The 8847-nt window shown below is 30.0% G+C and overlaps 1 pseudogene; it reads right to left on the bottom strand.

Moving 5' to 3' along the window:
* Nucleotides 1-5482: 5482 nt before the first annotated feature.
* On the bottom strand, nt 5483-5601 carry LOC118609531 (annotated as a pseudogene).
* Nucleotides 5602-8847: the final 3246 nt, after the last annotated feature.

Raw genomic sequence — 8847 nt, 5'->3', positions numbered from 1 at the left:
AGCAAATTTACAAACATGAATTCTTAGTAATTAGAAAAACATGAATAATTGATCCATAAAATTTTTCACAGGTATGATCTGGATTTCAAAGGATAATAAAGATTAAAGGATATGATATCAATGAAATTTGGATTTATAGCATTTATAACCTTTTTTTTGAGTTGCATTATTTTTAATATCAATCTGTATCACTTTTCCTCATTCTTTTTTCCTCAACAACTACTCTCAAACAAGTTACATGAACAGAGTGAAAAATAAACTTGATTTAAAACCTGAAATATACCAGAATTTATTAGCTGTCTTATTTTAGGGGTTATTAGAATCAACAGAAAATAGGATATTGTATTACTTTTCAATATTCACATTTACTGTCCCTTATCATCTATAAGATTGTGTAAAATCATGAAAGTTCAAAGGCTTCTTAGAGACTTTGCAGTATAGAAGCCCTTTATGTGTGACATTTTCTTCTCCTTTGATTATAAAGCAGGGTTAGTCTGGCTTGTATATCACACAGATTGAGGGTATTATATATGTTATGTTTAAAGCAGCAGACTTCAGAGTACTCTACTCAATTCTCCTTTTTATCATGTATTTTTACTAGAAAATACGTCTAAGAATTTGGACATTTGTGAACCTCGTCATGATAAACAGAACTCAGTTAATAAAAATGCTTTCAGCTTAAGTGTAAAAATCATGCCTCTTGTTTTGATTTTTTTATAAGTAAATAGACTTGACTACCCTGTGAATTTTATTTTTTCTATATAACAAAGAAATGTTCAAGAAGAATGATATGTCCAATGCACTTATTTTTAGTTTTTTTTTCAAATCCAAATGTACACTTAAAAAAATACTTTAATAGAATAAAGTAAGAGTATCTCACGAATGTCTATATAAAAATTTTTATTATTTATAAAAATAGTTGAAAGTTTCTGTTTCTTATTACAGTATTCAGAATTGCTAACATGATTTGCATATTTATATATTGATGTTGATTTTCCTCTATCAATAATTATTGGTTAAAATAATATTTTAAGGATCAAGAGTCTTAAAAACCTATAAAATATATGTTCTGTACTTTCAAATATTTTTGAGTAGTAGTTTATACTACAACTATTTTAGATAGTTCTTATCATAGTTAAAAACAACTAAAATCATAGGAATAATTTTAAAAATCCTGTGGGGTTGATGTAGCTCTTATCATCTGTGCCATAAAGTTTGTAACTCAGGAAGAGTAGAAAACAACTATTTGCAGAGTTTTATTAGGTGCTTCTAGCAATAGTTTTCAGATGTTATACTATTTAATTTATAAAAAATCATATAACCAAAATACCAATGTAATACATTTAGAAAATAACATTGAAAAATGGGAAATGCACAATGTGTCTTCATGTTAACTAAAGCATTCATGCAAAGAAATAGAAAATTAGCAAGTTGTCCTCAATGGCATTAACTCAGTGGATTTTCATGGCCTGAGTCTCTTACTCCCTCATTCTGTATGATCCCAAAATTGATTTTGTCAATATACCTAAGGATATAGTTCCATATTGAATATAAACAGGAGAAATAGAAATGTAACATTTTCTATGTATTTTGCAGTAGTGGTATTATCTTTTAAGCACTTAAAAGAGTGCTTAAGAAAGCACTCAGCCTGCAATTTATCGATGACTAAAGACTGGCATGTTATTGGAGAAGATCAGAGTCATCTATGTTTATGAATGCTAAAAAGCCTGCTCATTAAGTGAATGAAAAGACCATAAATTAAGTGTCTGGCTTAATGCACACTTATATAAATTAAAAGGTAGGTCTCATTTAATAGTTTATATTGCCATCACTTAAGGCATAGTCATTTGTAAATATTCCTAATTGCCTAAGGTGTAACACTGTGAAAAAAAAATGTGAACAATAAAATAGAAAATAATGGCCTCTTTATTTCAGTCCTAGCTCTGACATTGGATATCCTTTTGAACTTTTGAATAATCATTTATTGGCCTTGAGTTACTTATCCATACAATGAGTATTAGGTTGAAAAAAAAAAATCCCTTTAGCAGCTATTATATGTAAAGTTCTGTGTAAGTCACTTGCATTTCTAGGAAACAATCTATGATTCTAAATATAGCATGAGTTCATGTACATCTTAGGTTTATAGCTGGAAAGACCTTAGAGATGGCTTAAAGATGGAGGTAAACATTTTGTTCATAAACACTATTAATGAGATCTATTGAGAACAATAAATAGAAAACACATTAAATTACATTCCCATTTTGCATAATTATAACTAATTATAGTTATTAGGCTAATGATCTTAGTCATCAAGAACAATATAATTATTATAAAGGTTAAGAAACATAACAAATTGATATCATTCTATTATGCTTCTTTCATAACTCCCTGGATATCCATTTTCAATTTTCTTTGTGGACTCTTTCATTTTTTCCACTCACTCTTTAAATTGGGGGAGCTCCTCCTCCAATTTCCCTAATGCAATATTCTTGGTCTTTTCAACTTCTGATACTTTAGATTCCATTTAAATTATCCCATGAATTAAATTATCCCACAAAAGTTTAATTACCAGATAGATAGTGACCATTTCTAAATCTACATCTCAATCTTAAACCTTTGGATATCTCATTTTGGACTTCCCCAAGGAAACTCTAGTACAATATGTCCAAAACAGTAATACTCTATTACCATATTTTTATGTAATATTCCAATACTTTTCATATTATTCTGTTATAAAAAATATTTCTAAAAACTTAATTTAAAATATTAATAGTGATTTTAAATGATTAAAAATTTTCAGAGTAATAAAGTAGTCAATAGTAGGCATGATAGTGAAACCAAAGTCCACGTGTGACTTTAAAGGGAATTAAACTGGTACTGGGAAAACAGGAAAGCCACCTGCAAAAGAATAAAACTAGATTGCTATCTGCCACTACACACCAAAATTAATTCAAAAGGGATTAAGAACCTGAATATAAGATCTGAAATAATAAATTGCATAAAAGAAAACATAGGAACTAAACTCAAGGACCTTAAACTTAAAGAAGATTTTATGAATTTGACCTCAAAGGCAAGGGAAGTAAAAGCAAAAATAAATAATGGGACTATATCAAACTAAAAAGCTTCTGCACAACACAAAAAAAGTCAACAGGGTAAAGAGATAACCATTGAAATGGGAAAATATATTTGCAAGTAACTCTTCTAATAAGAGTCTAATATTCAAAATACATAAAAAACTCATACAACTCAATAACAACAACAACAAAAACATTCATTTAAAAATAGCCAGAGAACCTGAACAGATACTTCTTCTTAGAGGACATAAAAATGGCCTACAAACATATGAAAAGATGCTCAACATCGCTAGTTATTAGGGAAATACAAATCAAAACCACAATGAGATACAATCTCACACCTGTTAGAATAGCTGTTATCAACTGGACAAACAATAACAAGTGTTGGAGAAGATATGGAGTAAAAAGAACCCTCATACACTGCTGGTGGGACTGCAAATTGGTACAACCACTATGGAAAACAGTATGGAGGTTCCTCAAAAAACTAAGGATTTATCTACTATATGATCTAGCAATCCCCTACTGGGTATTTACCCGAAGAATTGAAAACATATATATGAAAATATATTTGCACACCAATTTTCATACCAGCATTATTCACAGTGGCTAGGACATGGAAGCAACTGAAGTATCCTATGATAGATGATTGGCTAAAGAAGTTGTGGTACATATGTACCACTCAGCTATAAGAAGAGATGAAATAGTGACACTTGCAACAACGTGGATGGACCTTGAGATAATTATGCTAAGCAAAATAAGCCAGACAGAAAAAGTTGAAAATCACATGTTATTATTTATACATGGGATATAAACCTAAAAGGAACAAACAAACAAGACAAACAAACAGACACTCATGGACATGTACAATAGACTAGTGGTTACCAGAGGGTAGGGAGGTAGATGGGGTCAAAAGGGGTCAAATATATGGTGACAGAAAGAAATCTAACTATGGGTGGTGAACATACAATGTAAAATATATATGACTTCCTGTTGAATTGTACACTTGGAACTTACTAGATTTCATTACTAGATTTCACCATAAAAAAAAAAAAACAGGAATAGGTCATGGATAAAAAATATAAAATAGAAATAAAAGCAATTAACTAAATGACTACATCCAAAATTCACTTATCTATAGTCTTCAAAACAAAAAGTTTGGAAGTCACTTTGAAAAGCTTCCATATCACAATTTTACAAATATTTTAAATTACATACATAAAAAGGAATAAATGAAATGAAATATGTAAAAACATTCTAGGTAAAGGCTAAGCATAATCTAGAAGTTTAATAAAAATTTGCTAAAGAAGCAACTAGCATTTATACAACAACAAAATCTATGTGAGCAGGTGCAAGCTAGGCATTCTAGAGGTTACCCAGTTTACTCATTTATGTTTAATTTTTAAGGAACATTTGACACTTTCTGCTTTGTAATTCATCAGGTTTGAAGGATATAAGCTCATTTATCTTAGAGCTTGAAGATCAACTTGAGATTCCTCTTGTTTACTACTGAACAGTTACCAGGTTCTTTAAGACTAATATATTACATTTCACAACTTTCTTTCTCTTTGGATTACTAATCCACATTTATTTCAAAAATATCTATCATTGTGGAATTCTCAGTGAGTTCTTTTTTTTTTTCCCTCAGAGTCTTATAAGTATGAACAATTTAATTTTGCCTCTCAACTTAGTCTGAAAAATACACAATTTTATATTTATACAAACCTTTTCCAGAATGTTCTATTGAAAAATAAATTTAAAAAATCAATTGACAGATCAATAAGTAAGTTGCTGAAATATCATTGGTTAAAAAGATTCATTACATAAATTTCATTACTTTCATTAATTTTAGTAAAAGAATTAGTAAAGTGTATGCTCTATTCTCCAGCTATGCTAGGTAAAGATTTCATTTTATTGATAACTCTAGGGTTCTGATCACTTTCCAATTAGGTATAGAGATTAAGAAGTCCAAATGTCAAAATTACAATTTAAAATAAGAAACATTTTACTGTCTAATTAGATTTTGGAAACAAACTTAATAGGTAATTAATATTTATTAAAGTGTGTTTTGAGCCGGCTTCTATGATAGTAACCTTTTCTTCTCATTGTTTTCTTCCTACAACTGAGCTATTTTGATCTCCACATTAAATGTGGATAAATTGATGGGTACAAAGAAATTATTTGCACATGGTTCTAAAAATCATATGAAATAGCCTCAATTGCTGGTCTATATAGCCCACAGTTTGATAATTATGTAATCCAAAAATTTTCACATTACAATAATAATTTTCCAGAGTAATAGATGTAAAATAAATTAGAATATATATGTATTAGGTGAGGCAACCCTTGGTTGACCTCACAGATTACAAGGACCTTATCAGCTTACAATCTCTTATTTTTTTATTTTTTTACGCCTACAGCACCTGGTCTTCCTAAGTGTTCTCCCATCCAAGTACTAACCAGGCTCAACCCTGCTTAGCTTCCGAGATCAGATGGGATCGGGCTTGTTTAGGGTGGCATGGATGTAGACAGAATGATTTAAATAACGTGAAATGCTTCAGATAAACTAGTTGTGATACTGGTTTGGTTTTTTTTTTTTAATGGGCTATTTTTGAGCAGTTTTACGTTCACAGCAGCACTGAGCAGAAGATACAGAGGTCTCTCATAGACTCCCTGCCTCTACACATGTATAACTTTGGGCATCCTCAGCATCCCCCACCAGATTAATATGTTTGTTAGAACTGATTCTGCACTGACACATCATAATCAACCAATGTCTCTAGTTTACATTAGGGTTCACTCTTGGTACTGTATGTTCTATCGATTTGGAAAAACATTTAATGACATGTACCCACCATTATAGTACTCACAGAGTAGATTCACAGCGCTAAAAATTCTCTATACTCCACCTATTCATTCCTCCCACTTACCCTGACAACCACTTATCTTTTTACTGTCTCCATAGTTTTGACCTTCCCAGAATGTCATGTACTTGAAATTATACAGTATATAGCCTTTTCAGATTGGTTTCTTTCACTTAGTCATATGCATTTAATTTTCCTCCTTGCTTGTCTTCATGGCTTGATAGCCCCCCCCCCCCCTTTTTTTAAGTGCTGAATAATATTTCATTGTGTGGATGTACCACAGTTTATCCATTCACATACTAAAGAACATCTTGGTTGCTTCCAAGTTTTGGCAGTTATGAATAAAGCTGTTACAGGATTTTGTGTGGACATTAGTTTTCAACTCCTTTGATAAATACTAAGAAGCACATTTATGGATCTTAAGGTAAGAATATGTTTATTTTTTAAAAAATCTGCCAAATTGTCTTCCAAAGTAGCTATACAGTTTTGTATCCCAATGAGTAACGAATAAGAGCTCCATTGCTTCATATCCTTGACAGCAATTGGTGTTGACTTTGTTCTGGCTTTTGACCATTCTGATAGATGTGTAGTAGTCTCTCATTGTAATAATTTTCATTTCTCTAATGACATATGTGAAACACCTTTTCTTATGCTTATTTACCTTCTGTGTATCTTCTTTGGTGAGATCTCTGTTAAGGTCTGTGGTCCATTATTTTTTTATCAGACTGTTTGCTTTCTTATTGAGTTGAGAAAGCTCTTTTAATATATTTGGACAAGAGTCCTTTATCAGATGTGTCTTTTGAAATTACTTTCTCCCAGTCTGGCTTGGATATTCATTTTCTTGACTATGAGCAACATAAAAGAATGTAATCCTTTCTTTTTCCTACCTTAGTCCCTGTCTCAGTGTAGTTGATTTTCCTGTTTAATTAGAGGTTGCTGTTTTAGAATGATAATAAAATATAATCTAAGTAGATAAATTTTAACCCTATTCATAGTTATGTACTGCTACATCTCGTCAACTCTTTTGACTTCCCAGTACATCAAATATTGTGTTGCCCAACATTCTGCTATTTCATACTGTATCAGAGAGATATTGATTAGAATAGTTCACAAATGATTTTACACTGTATAAAATAAATAGCCTAATATGAAATCAATTGATCTGCATGTAAGAAGAGGGGGGAAAAAAAAGATAGTAAGAGATATGTCAAGAGAGTGTGTTCATGCTGTTAGCTAAGCATAATAGCAATGAGGAGAATATCAGAAATTATTCCTAATTTGGTCTATTGCTAGTTAACCAGTAATATACACCTCTCCAAAATGAGGTTTCCTAATTCGTGGTTAGCTCTCACTTTCAAGAAAAATAATCTTTCAAAAGCAAACACCCATGAAAAATAGAAAACAGCTAAATGTTATCTGTAGAAATAGGGTAACGATCTCTTTTGGAATATACCTGTGCCAATTTTAGATCTTGAAAAATGATTTTTTGAAATATCACTGTCATGTTTTCATATTTTCTATTACTTTGATTTTTTTCTACTTTAGTATTTAAGATATAAGATTACAACCAAATAGAATGGAAAAAAAGAAATTATTTTTAAAAAGTGTCCAAAAATACAGAGAATTAAAGTAACTCAAATAATGCATACATCCAACATCAAGCCCCTCCAATATTTTGCTTTATGTGAAATATATGGATTAGTAGATTTAACAAATTGTCTTTTTTATTCAACTTTTCATATATCACAATACAAAATAACAAATTAAAATCAAATAAAATCAAATTTTGAACATGCATAATATTTAAAATTTGCAAATTATTTAATGAGAGAAAATAGTAATATTATATAAAATTATTAAATATGGTAATGTTTTATTGTAATAAAATATAAATAATATAAAATTTAACATTTTAACTATTTTAAATGTATAGTTAGTGTCATTAAGTACATTCACATTGTCATACAATCTTTGCCACCATCTGGTACTAATATTCATATGCATGTAACAGAAGAACTTTGGTAAATATTTTTATAATACATTGAAATCAGGCTTGATACAATGTGACTTTATACCTCTTAACAAATAACTCACAAATCATGTTCCTAATGGACTTATTTAAGAACATCAATTGTCTTTATTATGCTTGTGGAAAGAACATTGGTCTTAAAATTAGAAAAGTTAATACACAGATTTAATTCTACCTTGTATGAGGAGTAACTTGGGTACAGTAACTAGAAATCAAGAAAAATTAGTGATCCAAATCTGTCTGATTACTACTTATCGTGCTATTCGATCAAACACATGCAGCTAAATCGCACTGTCTGAGATATCTCACGTTCTGAGATATTCCCTCTTTTACTTTACATTTACACTTAGACAAAGGCCAAAAAAAGGTAAGCAATTTAGGAAAAGCAAAAACAAACAAATATAAACAAAGTAATTGTCTATTCTACCACTATAATTATGTACCGTGATTAATTTGTGGTACTTAAATAAAAACATATGTTAGAACAAAATAATTTATACTGAGTCCTCCAGTGCTAAATCGTATTGTAGAAATGAATACCCTTAACTTATTTTAGAATATTCGTCTTTAAATCAAGCAAACGTGTAACCCCTAGGAATCATTCACAGAGCAAGCTAACTTAACTATAAATTGGCTCAACTTTGATCAAAAATATTAATCAAATTCCCTCAAATACTATAAAATTAAAATGTAATTAGATTCCTTTCCAGTTTAATATGTGAATGCCATTGAATATATTTATTTATGTTTTATAAAAAATGCTAATGACACAACTTTAAGCTTCTGTGAGATTAATTGATGATATGTTGAGAATGATGTTGTTTTCCTTTATAGATCCTATTTCTTCATTAATCAAGCTTTATTCCTCTGATTACAAGTATTT

Source organism: Rousettus aegyptiacus, unplaced genomic scaffold (genome assembly GCF_014176215.1).
Source record: "Rousettus aegyptiacus isolate mRouAeg1 unplaced genomic scaffold, mRouAeg1.p scaffold_m13_p_11, whole genome shotgun sequence".
In the NCBI taxonomy this organism is placed as follows: Eukaryota; Metazoa; Chordata; class Mammalia; order Chiroptera; family Pteropodidae; genus Rousettus; species Rousettus aegyptiacus.
Note: the sequence above shows the minus strand (reverse complement) of the source record. Positions and strands in the feature narration are given on the sequence as shown.